Source organism: Balaenoptera ricei, chromosome 2 (genome assembly GCF_028023285.1).
Source record: "Balaenoptera ricei isolate mBalRic1 chromosome 2, mBalRic1.hap2, whole genome shotgun sequence".
In the NCBI taxonomy this organism is placed as follows: domain Eukaryota; kingdom Metazoa; phylum Chordata; class Mammalia; order Artiodactyla; family Balaenopteridae; genus Balaenoptera; species Balaenoptera ricei.
In genome coordinates, this window is record NC_082640.1 from 28,487,475 (window position 1) to 28,506,837 (window position 19,363).

Sequence of the window (19,363 nt, forward strand, 5' to 3'; positions counted from 1 at the left end):
AGACCTAAGCTGTTAGGTAGGACAGATAAGGAATACCTGTGTGCTGGGAGCGGAGGGGAGCAGAGACCGTGCCGGTGATGGAATCGGATAACCAGCGACTGCATCTCAGAATCTGAGGCGGGAAGGCGGAAGACTGGAGGCCCAGCAGGGGGAGGAACAGCCTGAGCGGGAGGAAGGGCGTGTGCTGGCATCTGAGCAGCAGCTTAGCTTGGAGAGTCAGGCACGGACAGGAGGACTCATTTCCTGGGGCTGTTTGTAGCCACAAACGTGGTGGCTAAAACCAACAGAAATGTATCCTCTTACAGTTCAGAGGCCAGAAGTCTGAAATCAATTTCCCTGGGCTGGAATCCACACGCTGGCAGGGACTTCCCTCCAAAGGCTGCAGGGAGCATCGGTTTGCTCACCGTCTCCAGCATTCTTGGCTTGCTCTGTCTCCAGATCCCACAGCACAGCACCTTCCACCGTCATCACCAATACTGCCTTCCCTTTCTGTAGGAGAGTCTCTTCTGATCACATGCAGGGCCTACCAGGGCAAAATCTTTAATCCTTTCTGCACAGTCCCCATTGCCATGTAAGGGAACATCCCCAGGTTTCAGGGCTCAGGACCTGATATCTTTGAGGTCATGATTCACCCTAACAGGGAATACTGTGGGCCCCCCTGGGAAAGGGTTGGTTGTCTCTTAGCTGGTTGTATATTCTGTCCCAATGGTATCACTTGTAATTGAATTAAAAATACTAATATGTATTTTTAAATTCATATGTGGCTGAAGACATTTCTTTCTTAATATCCATAAAAGAAGCACCTTCCTAGTTTAGGCAAACAGCCAGTAACCACTTAGACCAGTTCCTCGGGTGAGGCCAGGGCATCTTGGCTGTGTAGTGGGAGCCACAGTTGGGGGAGGCATCCTGCAAACTTCCCCTTTAGGGGAGATAAGATGGAATGAAATGAAACATGCAACATCTTTAAAGTGATGTTATGTCTGCTCAATACTTAGTGAGCAAAAAGACATGTTTGCCTTATTAATTCCATTCTTAAGATCCTAAATTTCTTGGAATGCATAGAACATTAGGCTCTGACCCATCTGCCCCCCCAAAAACCTGGGACACTGGGAAGTAAGCAGAAGGAAGAAAAAAATGTGGCTGACTTGGGGAGAGAGGAAAACAGAGAGAGAAGGAAAGAAAATCTGACTTCCATGCTGGAGGGACTTTAATTAATAGATGACTCAGTGGGGAAAGTCAAGGAAGGTTCTGCCCCCTCCTCAGGACTTGTCACCCTCAATCTGGGGTAAATAAGACTTTGTTTCTGGTAATGGATGGTACCTCCACACCTTCTCAGATGATATAAGCACAGAATCAGGGGGTTAAAACCACATATGCCTCATAGTCCTTTACAGTTTGCAAAAGTCTTTCAAATAAACAATCTTATTTGATCTCCACCATGTCAGTGAGGCATGTCTGAACCACAGTATGTGGTAAAGCTGAGATTCAAGCACAAGTTTCCTTTTCCAAATGTCGACAAGATAAAGCAAGCTGGAGAGGCAGTATTGCAATACATAGCAAGAACTACACAAACTCCCATCCTGCCAAGAAACCCCACATTCTGAAACAGATTGGCAGCAGCAATATGCAAAGTCACCTTTAGAATAAAGCATGCCCTCAGCAAAACTCAATTGACCATAATCTGGTTAAGAGGATTAGCATATGAAAAGAAACAATGTGTCAATAAGAATTAAAGGATGTAAGCTGTGTGCATTCAAGTTGCCTGGGTTCCCGCCTTTCAAGGAAACTATGGGCTTCTGTGGTACATATCTAGCCAATGCCAGCATGGAGGACACAGCAGCCCAACAGAGTCTCACGCTATTAACACTTCAAACCACATAATTAACCCCCTTTGTTGTGATATCCTGCTGCAGAAAAAACCATCCAGGAATTTGACTCAACATGTAGCTTTTCTCCAAGGAGAGGGTGTACCTGTTAATGGTCCATAGACTGTTACATTCCACGTTGCAAATTAGCAAATCACCCAGGTGGCTTTGCTACTTTGGTCTGTGATCAAGTCCATCGGGACGTATCATCTTCTCCAAGTCTAATCTCTCCCGATGCCTGGACTCACCTCACCCCTCAGAGATGAGATTTTAAGACAGGAATTATGTTGCCAAAGGCCAGGAAGCCAGGCATGGAAGGTAAGGATGGTTTGAACTACCTCATTTTACAAGGAGGTTGGGGAGGTTCTTAGAGGTTCCTTAGAAGAGGAATAGAGCTGGACTCCAGCTAAAGATTGGAAAGGCAGAATTTATTCAGTGCTCTTGCAGTGGGGAAAGAGTCTTCAGTGTAGAACTGAGCCCCATTCTGAATACAGCAAAGACAGCTGGGGATTTATAGCCAGGGGGTAGAGAGCAGGGTCTGTGAGTGGAAAATTACTAAGAGGATTCTTACTAAACTGGCCTAGCAGGATTCTGGCTAGAGGCAGGCCAAGGACTTAGATGCCAAGGGTGAGGAATGAGGACCCTGATCAGATATTGGGGTGGAGGGGTGGAATTCTCCCTAAACTGACTTGGCAGGATTCTTGCTAAAACTGGACAAGGCCCAAGACTGAGGCCTGGCTAAGAAGAGGGCTCAGAGGAGGCTGACTAGAGTCTGATGGAGGAGAGGGTCTTTGAAAGTACACAGTACAATGGAATATTACCCATAAAAAAGAACCAAATAATGCCATTTGCAGCAACATGGACGGACCTGGAGATTATCATACTGCGTGAAATAAGTCAGACAGAGAAAGACAAATATCATATGATATCACTTATATGTGGATTCTAAAAAAAATGATACAAATGAACTTATTTATAAAACAGAAACAGACACACAGACTTAGAGAATGAACTTACTATGGTTATGAAAGGGGAAAGGTGGGGGGGAGGGAGGGATAAATTAGGAGTTTGGGATTAACATATACACACTACTATTTACAAAACAGATAATCAACAACGACCTGCTGTATAGCACCGGGAACTCTACTCAATATTCTGTAATAACCTAAATGGGAAAAGAATCTGAAAAAGAATGGATATGTGTATATACATATATAAATGAATCACTTTGTCGTACACCTGAAACTAACACAACATTGTAAATCAACTATACTCTAATATAAAATAAAATTAAAAAAAAAAAGAAAGTGCACAGTATATTGGAGGCAGTTGAAGTGCTGTATTTCAGGTTTTCTAACTCCTAGAGTTGCTTCCACTATTCCACACCATTTCACACTCTGATTTCTACCCATTTTAAAAATTATTACTTTACTTCAGTCTTCATAATGTTTAATTTTGTGCTTACAGAATATTCCACTGAGTTGACAGAAGTGACTCACCATTTTCCTTCACAGTGTACATCCGACCTTGCCCAGGTTACTGGTTTTATAAATAAATATAAGCACACATTTTTACTTCTGTGATATTATTTCTTTAAGATAAATTCTCAGGAGAGGGATTAACACATCTACCATATATCAATATGTATCTTTATGGTTCCCATAATATCAGATATTCCTTTACAAGAGGATTCAGACTGCTCTCAATCCTTTATGAGTAATTCAGTGCCCCCTTAACCTGCAACCTTTGTGTGTTATGATTTAAAACACTGATCCTGCAAGTACAAACATCTGGCCCAGGTTTACTTTCATTTGCATTCTTTTAATTATCATGGATGATTCCGTTTTCCATTTTGTCTTGTGTGGATTTTCTGTAGCCTTTTAAAATGGTCTGATGATTTATTTTATTAAATTTTAGAGCACTTCAATACAAGCATGACCTGAAACATAAATGATGCAGTTGCTACAAGATGCTTGACACAGTTGAAATGACAATGTGATTCAGGGACTTTACTGAAGCTTTAAAATCTGTTCCTGTTTGCAAACTTAAGTATTTGGAAGGTCTGTAGGTAAATCTCTCACAATACTATTTAAGACTCTTTCTTCAGTGTTTTGCAAAAATGATCCTAATTCAATGTAGACTGAGACAAATTTCAAAAAAACCCACAAAACTTAGTAACATTAAATAATAATAATAATGACATGATGTGTACTTTTATTAATATTTTATTAAGTGCTACCTCATCTGAAGCAAGACATGCTACATTTTCTAGAGATTCAGGAAAATGATGAGAACTTGAAACTACATACTTATACAGATAATGCAATATAATTTTATAAATTTGAAAGGAAATTCTTTTTAATCTTTTTGGCTATGTTTTTTCATAACTTAAACTTTAAGTCAATGACTTAACCTGCTTATTTGCATCTCTTGAGTGCTGGGGACTGTTGGAAGGTTGGACTTCATGCACTCTGGATGATGCCTTTCAGAGAATCACCCGTGGGCTCAGCCCCTCCCCAGAGACGCCCTTCCTCAGAATTACCCAGACACGGTCTCCTCCCGCGTTGGGAAGGGTTTCTGCCCAGTGCAGTGAAAAGTCTTCCTCAAGCTCCTGTCTCTCCTCTGTCCAGAGTCCTGTCCTTCCATCATGGGAAGAAATTAAACTGACTTGGTATAGTTTGTCCTCACGAAGCGCAGCTGACTGTTCTCCACCACCTGTTCTCTTCCAGATGATTGCAAATTGATTACTAGACAGTTTATCTCAATTCCTTCTCAACTACTGGAATTTTAAGCTGACCAGTTAATGATGATGAAGATAAAACTTTTCTTTCAATTGCAAAACTGAGCAGTCTCATCAGTCCTCCCTGTGACTTCAAGGACTCCGGATGGTTGCCGTACCTTATCACAAACATCTGCTGATGACTCAAAAGAGGGCTCTCGGGACCTCCCGGCTGGGCTCCATCTCCCGCTGAGACCTCTCTCATCGCTTTTCCCATATTGCACTTTACTGCAACCCAGCAAATGCCTCTCGATTCTCCAGATTTTCTTGTCTTTGTTAAATGTATTAATGTTCCTATATAGAGATGAATCCTTTATCTGATACAAAAATGGGGGGCAGTTCGGGGAATTAAAAGCTTTTATAGCTGAAATCCTTTAAGGCACTGACTGTAATTATATTTACATTACAATACTGCATATTTTTCCAGTGCTACATAACTTCCCAGATGACTGTTCCATTGGCTACATATGTTGAGATTCAAATCACCAAATAACTATTTGCAAATAGTAAGAAAAAGGCATATACCCTGAGAAGACCATAATTCAAAGAGAGACATTCACCCCAATGTTAATTGCAGCTCTATTTACAATAGCCAGGACATGGAAGCCACCTAAGTGTCCATTGACAGCTGAATGGATGAAGAAGATGTGGCACATATATACCATGGAATATTACTCAGCCATAAAAAGGAATGAAAGTGAGTTATTTGTAGTGAGGTGGATGGACCTAGAGTCTGTCATACAGAGTGAAATAAGTCAGAAAGAGAAAAACAAATACCATATGCTAATGCATATATATGGAATCTAAAAAAAAAAAAAACTGGTACTGATGAACCCAGTGGCAGGGCAGGAATAAAGATGTAGACATAGAGAATGGACTTGAGGACACGGGGAGGGGGAAGGGTAAGCTGGGACGAAGTGAGAGAGTGGCATGGACATATATGCACTACCAAATGTAAAATAGATAGCTAGTGGGAAGCAGCCGCATAGCACAGGGAGATCAGCTCGGTGCTTTGTGACCACCTAGAGGAGTGGGATAGGGAGGGTGGGAGGAAGGCTCAAGAGGGAGGGGATATGGGGACATGTGTATGCATATGTCTGATTCACTTTGGTGTACAACAGAAACTAACACAGTATTGTGAGGCAATTATACTGCAGTAAAGATTTTAAAAAAAGAAAAAAAAAAAGGCTGGCAGGGTTTTACGTATTCTATGGTGAGGAGTGATGATACGGTTTTAGTTGTGTGATAATGCATTCTAAAGTAAACAAATGGGTTTCAAAGTATTTAGCCAAATATTCTTGATTAGAAAGTTCCTTTTGGAGTTTTAATCAGGAACCTTGGGGAAATGCATTAGCCCTTCCAGTCTTTTGCCATCCAGTGGCTGCAAGAATAATAATTTGCTAAATGACACATTTGTGTCCTGAGAAAAGTGAAGCAAATTACAAAAGCACAGGGCACATCGCTAACCTCCCCAGGGCGGGGTGGGAACTGCAGACACCCGCCACAGCCAACAAAGCACAAGTTGTTGATTTGGTTCCGAAAGCAGCACATCATTGTGAGACCAAATGACCTTCAAAATCTCCATCCTTGCTGGGGCAGGATCTGTTTGTTTGCAGAAAAAGAACATGAAGGTAACAAGTAAAATCCTGCCTTATTCAGTTCAGGGGCAAATGCTTGTACCAGCTCTGAATGAAGTGTAGGACAGTCATTGAGGCCAGCAGACTTCACCAGCAGCAGTCCCTTCCTGGGCAACCAAACTGTCTGCACACAAGACTTCACCCATAAAGAGTAACCTTTGGGAGAAACCCTAAAGACCTAGAATGGAGTCAGCAATTGGGCATTATGCAATGCCACTCACCTCTTTCTGTGGATTTGTTTGAAATACATACAAAAATAAAACTAATGTGCTCTCTGTTGGCTTGCAGAGGAGCTGAATGATCCCTGTGTTTTTCCTTTGTGTTGCACTTATTCTGGTTTTGTCTAATCTCTCTTTTGATCACACTCTGCCCATGAAGCCAGGGTGAAGGTGGAATTCCACCTGGTGACCCACCTTTGGACAGCACACAGTGTGGGAGGCTCACGGACCCTGTGCGTTTCTGAATGGGGGAAGTCAGTGTTGGACTTGGTGTGGAATAGTGGTTTATTTATTCATTTAATAAATATTTGTTGAGCGTTTCCTCTATGCTAAGAGTGTTCTAGACATGAAGCTAGGCAGACAAAAACCTGCACCTTTGAAACTTGCTTTCTAATTAGGGTAAGGTGGTTGAGGTAGGGCATAGAGAGCTGTTACCAACTGAATATGTTCTTCCAAAATTTATGTTGAAACCTAACCCCCAAGGTGATGGTGTCAGGAGGTGGGGCTTGTGGAAGGTGATGAGGTCTTGAGGGTAGAGCCCCCATGAATGGAGTTCGTGCCCTTACAAAGAGACCCCTAAGCTGGCTCCCTCACCCCATCTCTGCCACGTGTGAATATGATGAGAAGTCAGCCGTCTGTAAGCCTGGAAGCAGGCTCTCACCAGAACAAGATTATGTTGGCACCTTGACCTTGGACTTCCAGCCTCCAGACTGTAAGAAATAAATTTCTTCTGTTTATAAGCCTCCCAGTCTATGGTATTTCCTTATAGCAGCCTGAACTAAGACGAGAGTAAACAGGCAAACTATTAAATGAACTGACAAAAACACAGAGTGAGAGGTATTATGAAGACAAACAAAAATTAACTAACTAAATAAATACACAAAAAGACACACAGAACAAGAGGGATGGAGAATAAGAGCTAATAGATGCTATGGTCAGAGAAGCTTCTTTGGAGGATGTAGTATTTATTCAATAACACTAAATAACAGTAAAGCTTATGGTGAGTGACATTGCTGAGTCATGGAAGTACAGATGTACCTTGAAAAGAAATTTGCTGACTTTTGTCCACTTTAGCCATGCTATTTTGCATTCCCGCTAGTATCATTTCGTTCCACATCTTTGGGGGCATTTGCACTCCGTACTGCCAGGATTGTTCCTAGGTATGCAGTGGTATCACTTTGTGGTTTTATTTGCATCTCGCTACTGACTAGCAAAGATGAGCACCAGCTTTTCAAATGCTTATTTGCCCTCCGCTCTTCTTCTTTGCTGTAGGGTCTGTTCAAATTACTTGCCCTTTTTTTATTGGGTCATCCATTTCCTTTTCATTGTGTTTTGAGAGATTTTTGTGTATCCTCTACCCAAGTCCTTCTTCAGATACGCATTTTGCAAATATTCTCTCCCAGTTCGTAGCTGTTTGTATGGTTAATTGCATGTTTTCCAATGGTTAACTCTTCATATGAGTAATGCACGTTTGAAGAGGACAAGATTTTAATTTTGATGAAAACTGGTTTCATGCCTAGAACACTGCCAGGTATACAGGAAACACTCAATAAACATCTATTAAATAAATACCCCATTATTTCAAATTAACTCTTTACACTGATTTCCTCCATTAACCTATTAATGTTTTTCAGATATGGGTCATGCCTTCTGTGTCATGTAATAGAAATTTTTGCCAAACCCAAGGTCACAAAAATTTTCTCTTATGTTTTCTTCTCAAAGTTTTAAAAGTTTATTAGTATTTTGTGATTGTTTTAATGTCATGGAAGTTATGTGTTAAAAAGCTTGGGGTCTTTTTGCATATGGTTGTTCAGTTCTCCCACACTGTTTTCTGAAAAGAATATCCTTTCTTAATTAAATTGCTAATGTATCTTTGATGTAAATCAATTGAATATATAAGCACATACATATAGCCATTTTTAAAAATTGATTTTTGTGCCTCTGCTGTTGTCAGTATCACAATATCCCAGTCTCTTGATAACTGTGGCTTAAAGAGTAACTCAAAATAAGGCACCAAATGTTCTACACATTTCTTCTTGTTTTTAAAAATTCTCATGACTATTCTAATTCCTTTGATATTTTTCCCCATATACATTTTAGCATCAGCTTCTCAACATCTACTCAACAGTCCTGCTGAGATTTTGACTGGTATTAGTTTGAACGAATAAATCAATCTGGGGAGAATTACCATCTTAACAAAGTTCAGTCCTCTGACCCACAAACATGGCATATCTCTCCATGTATTCAGTCAGTTCTCAACATAGAGGTCATGTGCATGTGTATTATTACCTAAGTTTCAGGGGGTTTTGTGCTATCAAAAATGGTACTGTGTTTTTATTTTATTTTTTTCTAATTGTCCATTGTTCATATACAGAAAAGATATTGGTTTTTGTGTATATTGACCTTGTATCCTAAAACTTGATAAAATTACTTGTTAGTTCTACAAGATTTTGTAGATTCTTTGGTAAGTACTGTGTAGTTGATTATGCTGTTTGAAAATACTGTTTGACTTTTATATCTTTTCTTGCCTTATTGCCCTGACTAGGATTTCAAGCACAATATGGATTAGGATTGAAGATAGCAGACATCCTAGACTTTTTTTGTGATGTGTGTGTGTGTGTGTGTTTATTTTTATCCAATGCAAAATATATAATTTTTAAATTTTCTTTGTCTCTTCCTCTTTGACTCATGACTTATTAGAATTATATTTTTAAATTTCCAAATATTTATGGACTATTCAGATACTTTCTGTTTCATTTCTTTTTTTTTTCTTTTTGCCAGAAAAACTACTTTGAATGATTCCAATTATTTTAAATTTGACATGGCTGTTCCGTAGCTCAGAATATGGCCTAACTTGGTGAATAATCCATGTGTTCATGAAAATAATGTGCATTCTGCTGTTCCAGGGCTGGGTGTTTTATAAATGTCAATTAGGTCAAGTTGGTAGATATTGTTGCTCTAAATCCTGGATGAGTTTTCATCTACAATTACTTTGATGCCTGAGAATGGAGTGTTGAAGTGTTCAGGTAGAATGGTAGATTTTTTATTTACCCTTTCACTTGTGATCATTATTTTTCTTCCTTTTAAAACTAATTTGGGAATAATCATGTATTCTCTTTCTTCAATTATTAAACAGGACCATTTGTCCTGGTGGAGAACCTGATTCATATCCAGAATTCCTTCTATGAAACCCTGGGAGTCAGATGACATCCAAAGCCCAGAATTTTAGGGGGTTTTAGAATGATGATACATGGCCTGAAACAGACAGCAAGTAAGGCCTCAGAAAGGTCTGAGTGAGCAGCATAGAATCAAGCACATTAATATCCCTGCAGGGAAACATGCAGATATTGGCACTCAGTGGGTACAGCAAGACTTTCATAAACAGCCTCATTTAGTTCAGCCCATTAGTGTTCACAGTGAGTTACAACAAAACTTTCAGTTGTCAAAGATAGTTGAGTTTGGGAATTAGAGTTAAGAGCCTGTAGCAGCTCATATTTATAGCTATGAATGCTATAAATTACAATTAGATTACCATTTACATTTACTAAGAGCACAAAAAATAAAAAACCCACAAAGATGAATAATAAAATGATTACATAAAAGCAGCTAATGGGAAACTCTCAGGAGCTAGTCACACACCCACCTACTTATATCCATTCAAGAGATAAATATATATATTTACACACATGTTTATCATTCAAGTGATAAGTATATTTATAAACATGCTCATGTGTCTTGTTTAAAATCGAGTGTCCAATAATGGGGTTATTAACTCTGGTCAATATTAAATTCTGATCAATAATTAAATCATCAGAAACACCTTTAAGCTATTAGAGCTTGTAAAGCAAAGCTTAACCACTTGTGTAATTGCATTATTATTATGAAATAATAAAAACCTTTTTAAAAAACCGTTTCTCTATTATTACTAGGAAACAATATTTTAACTACATCTAATTGAAATCCTCCTTAAAAACAGATTTTTTGCAGTGCATGGAAAGTGAGAATCAGGTCTTACCCAGGCTTGGCACCCTTTAGATATTTGATGTCGCTGATTTTGCCTTACATCCTGCTTTTACTGTCAGTGCCAAGACCACTCACTTCTTTGCCTGGTCTACTGACCTTATGATTTGCTTTATAAATACCACCTCTATTCCCTCCCACCTTCTTTGGGACACTGGAAGAGTTGAAAGGAGAATGGAAGCAAACTGGTCTCATGTATACGTAGATCAGCATGTACAGACTCTCTGCTCTAATGAAATATACTGCCAAGTCAATCTCATGCGACATTTTAACATAAAAAGCAATATTTCCCCAAATCTGTTTAATCTTCACTTAATCATTAGGATAGACTGATAGACTTAAAGGTTAATCCACTCATGTTCTTATTACCTACAAAAATAGCTCGTTCACATGGTATTATTGATGGCATCTCATGGGCTATTAATTTAAAAGTTCTCAAAAATTAAAAAATATACATTTCCATGATTTTGGGTCATGCAGAAGCTAAATACTTGGAAGTTCAAAACAATTATTATTGCAAACTGTCCCCCCCATCCCACCAATGCCCAGAAAAACACACACCGTGAGGACTGACTCCTTCGAATAAAATATCTTACATTCTTCTAAATAGCCATACAGATGACTTAGAAAATAATTTAAATAAACAGCATTTTTCGAGAATAAGAATCCTTGATGCTTTAAAGCTTCTGAAATCCTAAAATATTACTAAACACCCTGATTGCACTTAAAACATATTAATCTTCTTTCAAAACTTCAAATTAATTTCTGTGACATCTTAGTCAAGTTCATGTAAAGTTGAAATACCAAAGACTGCCTGTAGGAAAATGTTTTATTCTTTCAAAAATAATTTATATTGTTTCTTCACAAAGTGTTCCCTCTAAGTCTCCACGAATTCTTTCCTTATAATTTAATTGTGATAATAGCATTGTCTTCATCTAAGTGCTCTCGTTTGCCTCTGTCTTTACACTGATGACAACGTAACGGTCTCCCCTTCTTTGGCAAGGATGAGGAAGCTCAGTAAATTTGGGAGAAATAAAATATATACGCTGAACCATGTAAACGGACTATTTTAGACACTCGTTCCCCTTTTCAGATTGTTTATTACTTTGAGTATATCTGTAATATACAAATGCATCTTTTCTTATGTAAACATAGCTAAACTTCCACGTTCTCCTTTCTCCCAAATCTTTTTCATGTGCCTGCTAGAAAGCAAGTTCTATGATAAAACCACACTGGACAGAATGAGTTTAGTGTGGGGGATGAGTTCATAGACTCTTGAGATAGATTTTCTCTTCCTCAGAAGCTATGAAATTGAAGAATGGCTCAGAGGAATTATATCCAGACCTCAAAGGGCAGAGAGACACCTGCCATATGAATTATAATCTATGTGCATTTAATCTCTACGTCAGAAATCTCTGCTGAGCTTCATAAAAGTAGAGCAATTATTTCACAGGCACCTCAAACTCATGATTTTTAGAACTAAAAACAGCATCTCGTGCTGAAACCAAGAATTCTAACGATTAAGGAAAATAACATCACAGAGCAATTAGCATTGAACCTTGTATGGGAAAATGGAAGCTAATACCAGGAAATGATGATAAGGAGTGTTAGTAATGTAATAATCATCATAATAATAAATAATAACAACATCATGAATAATGGTAGCAGTACAGAGGTACTTCTAATGTGCCAGACACCTTGACAGCAGCTTCTTATGACCCTAATGAACAAATGTCTGCCAAGTCCAGTCAACTTTAACTTTTAAATATTTCCCAGTGCTGTTCAGATCTTCTCAGGCCCCTCACTGAACCTGCTCACTGGTTTTCAAATCTCCACTCCTGCAAATAATACACCACAATGAGGACATCAAGCCCTTTTACAACAAAGCATGGCTGTTATCCAGCGGGTAGAACTTTTCAATGTCTTCCTATGGCCCTTTGTACAAACATCAAAGTTCTCACATGACTTGGAGGTTTGTTCCAGGTCATCACATCACTGTCGCTGAAGATGGGTCCCGTTTCACCCCATGAGTTACTCAAAACCCCTAGTCCCTTCTACCCCAGGACCCTTGCACATACTGATTCCTCTGCTCCCAAACCCTACTTTGCTTAACTAACCCTCGTTCTCTTGACATTGTCAAGACACTACTTCCACCATCACCCAATCTAAGATACAAGAATTGTAATTGCTTCCTTTGTATAATTTCTATCTCTTTACGACATTCTTATATTGTTCATACACGTTTTCTCTTGTTTTCCTTTAGCCTTTGTCCATGGTTTCCATTAGCATTTTGTGCATATTTAAGGGAGTTGATTTTTTTTTTTTTTTTTTTTTTTTTTTTAATTTGTACCACACAGCTTGCAGGATCTTAGTTCCCCGACCAGGGATCGAACCTGGGCCCTCAGCAGTAAGAGCACCGAGTCCTAACCACTAGCTGCCAGGGAATTCCCTAAGATGGTTGATTTAAAGTTTTGAATAATAAATCCAATATTTGGCTTCTTCATAGATGATTTCTGTTGATTTATTTTTCACCTTTGAATGGGTCATGCTTTCTCTTTTTTTTAATGTTTTGTGATGTTGTTAATATCTGGACTGTTGAGTTTTATAATGTGCTAATTCTGGAAATCAGATTCTCCTCTTTCCTCAGAGGTTGCTGCTCTTGATTGTTAAAGACTTCTCTTTGTGTAGTGACTTTTCCAATCTACTCTGTAAAAGACTGAATTCCTTGTCATGTGTGGCCACTGAAGCATCTGTTCCTTTAGTTTGTGTTCAGCTAGTATGGTATTTGCCTTTCTTGGTCTTATTCCACTCAGCATAATGCCCTCAAGGTCCATCTGTGTTGTCACAAATGGTAGGATTTTCTTCTTTCTGTGGCTGAAGAGTATTCCATTATACATGGCACACTTTCTTTATCCGTTCATCCATTGATGGACACAGGTTGCTTTCCTGTCTTGGTTATTATAAATAATGCTGTAATGGACATAGGGGTGAAGATCTTTTCGAGGTAGTGTTTTCATTTTCTTTAGATAAATACCCAGGAATTGCTGCATCATAGGGTAGTTCTCCTTTTTAATTTTTTGAGGGACTTCCATACTTTATTCCATAGTGGCTGCACCAACTTACATTCCCACCAACAGTGCACAAGGGTTCCCTTTTCTCCACATCCTCACCAACACTTGTTATTTCTTACATTTTGGATGATGGCCATTCTGACAGGTGTGAGGTGATATCTCATTGCAGTTTTGATTTGCATTTCCCTGATTATTAGTGATGTTGAGCATCTTTTCATGTGCCTTTGGGCCACCTGTATGTCTTCTTTGGAAAAAAGACTGTTCAGATTTTCTACCCAGTTTTTAATTTTTATTCTATTTTTATTTTCAAAGCCATTCTTTTTAGAGGACATTGACACTCTCTTCTTATTTAGATCAATTGCTTTTCAGGCCTTCACACTATCTCTCATACTAAAGTTGTTTTTCATTGGAATCCTAAGTTATTTCTATAGTTTTTGATATGTCACATTTTTCTTTTTATTGATTTTCTTTTTCCCCTTGCAGGATTAAATCAAGTTTTTTTTGTTTTTAGGTTTCTTTCCAGAAAGGAAACATGTGAGTTTATATTTTGAGCCCTTACATCACTGAATATGGGTTTATCTTGTGAACTTGATTGATAGATTTGCTTCATATAAATTTCTAGGAGAAAAACCATTTGCTCTCACATATTTGAGGGTCACACTCCTCTGTAGTCTAGAATTTATTCTTACTAATGAAAAATCTTATTCCTTTTTGTTTGTAAAAATATTTTTTGAAGTTCTTTCTATCTCTTCACCCCTAGAAGCCTTTAGGACACTTTAAATTTAGTATTCATTAAATTCATAATGATCAAGTCTAGGGATATCAATTTGCTATTACCACAAAAATATTCTGCAACTAATCTACCAAAAACTTAGTTGTTGAAAACAATAATCATTATTCTTGTTGTTCTGGAGGTGAGTTGAGGGAAAGCACATCTAGGCTGTGCTTGGCTAGATGGCTCTGCTTTGCTTCATGTGCCTTCTGTCCTCCCAGGATTAATGAACTTCCCCACAGATGTTCTTGTGATGCTACTGGCAGGGGCACAAAATAGAAAGTCCAGTCGTGCAAGCATTTTTCAAGCACTAAGACATGCCACTCACCCCCCCACACACACACACACACACCACACACCACACACCACATCACACACACTGCACATATCACATTGGCCAAAGTAAGTCACACAGCCGCATCTAAAGGCAAGGAGCCGGGAAATATATTTAACCCCTTTAGTGGGAGGAATTGCAAAGTCAAATGGAAAATATCATAGATGCTGGTAAAGGTGAAGATCTGGCACCATAAATGACAATTTCCCATTGGGTAAGGATTCCCTCCTTTGTATGTTGCATAATGCTTAGTGTTGTCTTCAATTTCAGCATTCATGAATGTCTCCTTTAGCTCTGGGTAATTTTCTTAAGTTCTCTCTGCATCTATTGAGATGCTTATATGATTTTCGTCCTTCTCTTAATGTAGTGAATCATACTTATTGATTTGCATATGTTGAACCATGCTTGCATCCCAGGGATGAATCCCACTTGATCATGTGGTATGGTCCCTTAAACATGCTGTTGAATTCGGTATTCCAGTATTTTGCTGAGAATGTTTGCATCTATGTTCATCAGAGCTATTGACCTACAATTTACATTTCTTATAGTGTCCTTGTCTGAGATGAGGGTAACACCGGCCTTGTAAAGTGAGTTTGGGAGTGTTCCTTCCTCTTCTAGTTTTTGGAAGAGTTTGAGAAGAACTGTTCTTTTTTAATTCTTGGAGTTATTTTACTCTTTCTTATCAGACAGTTCACACATGTTCACCGTAGAAAATACAGATAAAGAAAATAAGGACTAAAAACCATTCATAGTCTTAACATTACACCCAGAAATAATCAATGACAACAGTGTATGCTAGTCTGGCCTTTTTATGCATTATAGTTATATATTTTAAATGTATTTATGTTTGCATAATCTATATACTTTTAATGAGATAATAATATGAAGCTACTTTGCATTTTTTTTAAGTAAATACTTTTTCCTCAGCATCTTTCCCACTTGATAAATACATTCTTTTATTTTTTATTATGGAAGGGCTATACTTTAACCAAATTCCTATTACTAGTCTTTTAGGTTACATTCAAATCTTTGGTATGATTAACTATTAATGTTGTAGACTAAGTTGTGCACATACTCTTCTTTTTTTTTTTTTTTTTTTGTATTTTTGTAATTAGTATTAATCCTTCTTTAAACGACTAAATGATTGTTGGAATTCACCAATGAAGCCATCTGGTCTTCAGCTTCTCTTTCTTGGGATATTTTTGATTACTGACTCAATCTCCTTACTCCTTACTGCTCTGTTCAGATTTTCTATATCTTCCTGACCCCCCTTTTCATTCATGAATTAGAATATTAATACTTTCCCTTTCCACTTTCAGGTTTGTTGTTTTCTCTTGAAAGATGCTTTCGTTTGAGAAGTTCTATAAACTATCTCAGAACTTCCTGGAATCACAAATGGACTCTGTCATGGTTCTATAACAAGGCTTCCCTACTCTGTCTTAGATGATAATGAGGCAGGTAGTTGATCCTTCAGAGTAGAGTGATCCAGAGCACAGCTGTCTCCTTTTTGTTCCTATAGTGATGCTGTGGGTAGCACAGAAAAAAGAGAGAGAAAAAATAAAAGTGCGAGGGGGGAGGGTGGGAGAGGAGAATGCAGGAGGGAAGGAGGAGGAATTGAGGAAAGGAAGGAAGGATGGAAGGGAGGGAGGGAGGAAGGAAAGGGAGAGAGAGATAAGTCTGGTCCACAACTGATGTTTGTTCCATGATGCTGACAATGATAGAAGTCCCCAGGGAGCTATGAGGTAAGTAAATGTAAAAAGTAGACTCCTACAGATAAAATTTGACTAATAAATCTAGCTCAGAGCAAAATGCTTCTTTAGAGAAACCAAAACAGATGCATAATTAGAGATGTAAAAGTACTGGAAAAGCAAAAAGAGAAAATCAACTTAAAATAGCATCATCTTTAATGGGTTGCGTTGATGTTTAAAAATTGGTTGTGAGCTGTTTTCTCAAAAAGCACATACACACACATTTTGTGACTTATGGAATTTCAGATACACTCACTGTGTGCACATTTTCTAAACATATTTTAAAATTGTAATCCAAATAATGTAGCTATTTCAGTCACCCTATGTTACTAAGTAAAAGGAAATACTGGAAGATTTTTAAACCGTTGATCAAAAAGGCATCATTACTTGTTAGAAATCCAGACACAGCTTCCTTATCAGTGAAGCTCACACTTTGGACTGATGGTAATAATACTGTTATAAACCCACGTGGGCACTGGACTTTCTAGCTAAGAAGACTCAACATAGAAAAATATCAATTATAATCACTTATTTCTATGAAGAGGGGAGCAGATGGAAGAAACGATTGATAAATGATTAAAGCCTTTCACATTTTCGTTTACTTCTCTTTATTTTTAACTCAAACCTTTCCTTTTCCCCCATAATGCTGAAAAAATAAAAGAGCAAATGATGAGGTCGCCAGACACCATTATTAGTTTAGAATCTAAGTCCATTGCACTTGCTCTGAATTGCTGCCATTTTCCCCATGGAGGGTTTCAGAAAGTACTGACACTGCTGCTTAATTAAATTGAGAGAATTTTAGCAGCTAATTTCCTTAGCTTACAGTCCAGAGAAAACAACTATATATTTACTTAGTTGGTGACAACATGCAATTGTGAATGGAATCTCTTTACAAATTCAAATATGCACCGTGGAAAATTAAATCGTTACAGCTTCTGAGATTAGTAAGACGCTTTGGAGGTTAGGAGAATGCTAACAGTACATTCTCCTAGAGGGAAAGGATCCACCTTCAGCATCTCTCCTACACACATTTTTTAAAATACTGAAAAGATTGTGCAACAACTTTTAGGCAAATGTCCAAAAAATTACACCTAGAACTACTCCACCAAATCACCAATTATTTTGCTTTCCTTCATTACTCCCCTGCCTTCATTTTATTACCTGGTTGCACCACACAAAATGTCCTGTGATTTCCAGGGGCTGGTTTTCACCAGAGGGGATGAGCAATATAAGTGTGCCCTTTCCACATTGGTTGATTCACTTGAACCTGATTTATGACTGTGATGATCTCCTCTTGTTTCCTCACCTGGTTTAGTCAGATTAGCATGTTTTCAGTTGCATTTCTTGCAAAGACACTTCTGGATTTGTGTACGGGGTTGCATCCTAGTGCTTTGGGGCAGGTACCTATTTCCTCCAAAGAGTTGGCTCCTGTGACTTACTGAGATGCTGGAGGTTCAGATAGAGTCAGGAGAGTGGAGTGTGGTGGAAGCCTGCTGGCCTTCCACCCAATCCCCTTCCCTCTGTCCACGTGCACGAGGCTGGACTCAGTTATGAAGCTTAATGTGGACGAGCCAGTGCCATGGGATTGAGCTTTCCCACCCATTGCTTTATGAGCTAGTAATGAGTTCCAATGTGCACTCACCACTTCAGAGGACTTCTTCTCTATCCCTTTCTATCCCAAGAATGGCAATGGTTAAAGCAAACTTGGAAGGCAGAGATGAACTCGGGGATGTGACTCTCCCACTGTTTCCTGGAATCTTTGAGCAGGGCAGAGCCTCCCATCAGCCTGAAACACTCACCTACAGTGGGAGCTTGAAAGGGAAACCCTCTCTCTTTCTTTCTCTCTCTCTCTCTGTCTCTCTGTCTCTGTCTGTCTCTGTCTCTGTCTCTCTCTCTCTCATCACAATATTATTGAGCCTCTGGTTACAGAAGCTCAACTGCTCTCCCAACCTGGACTCAATCATTTGGTTGAGTGTTTACAGGAATTATTTGTAGTTATTTCTTAGGCTCTGCCTATGAATATGTCTGAATTATAAATGGGTATGCTTATTGTAAAATTTGTTTGTGTTTTTTTCTTGTCTCTGTATTTTACTCCCTAACATCTCCCAAGCACAGTGTGAAGACATCATAATAAAAATGGTGATGAAACACCATCCACACGCCACGTTCCACGATACTGTTACTCCTCATTAGTGAGCTTCAATCAAGCATCCCTGAATTCCTCAATTTTGTAATATTTCTTTATCGTATTTTATTTTATAAAAAAATCAGCAAATATGCACATACATAATTTTCACAATTGCATAAGCATAATCATGTCGATTATGCATTTTTAATTTTTTTCTTTTCCCACTGGGCTTCCCCTGTCTCCTTTTCTGCATGTTCTCACCCACAACTTCTAACCCCCTCCCCATAGGTAACTCACATTCATAATCGAGTATTTATGTTTTCCAATATTGTCTGTATATTCATGGAATTATGTAAAATTGTATAACAGTAGAGATAAACACAGGCATATATAGGGTTTTTGCTCTCTGTTTTGTGAAAACAGTTTCATATTTTACTTTTCTGCATCTGGCTTTTCTTCTTTTACCACTATCTTGCAGAGGGAATTGCAGGAAATCCTAATAGTTCTAATTCATTCCTTCTAGCGTCTGTGAATTGTTGCATCCTGTGATAGTTGCATAATGTATTCAACCACACCACTATCCATGGGTATTTACTGTTTCCTCATTAGTGGGTTAACAAGTGTGGGGCGGCGGGGAATTCACTGCAGACAGTTTAAGGACAAGGTAAACCTGACTGAAAGTTGGACGGCTTTTATTACCACTAAGCATCAGCAATTCTCAACAACGCCAGTGATAAAGAAGCCCTCTTGCTGGGGGTGACCACTTCCACCACTGAGAGGCTGCTGTTCCT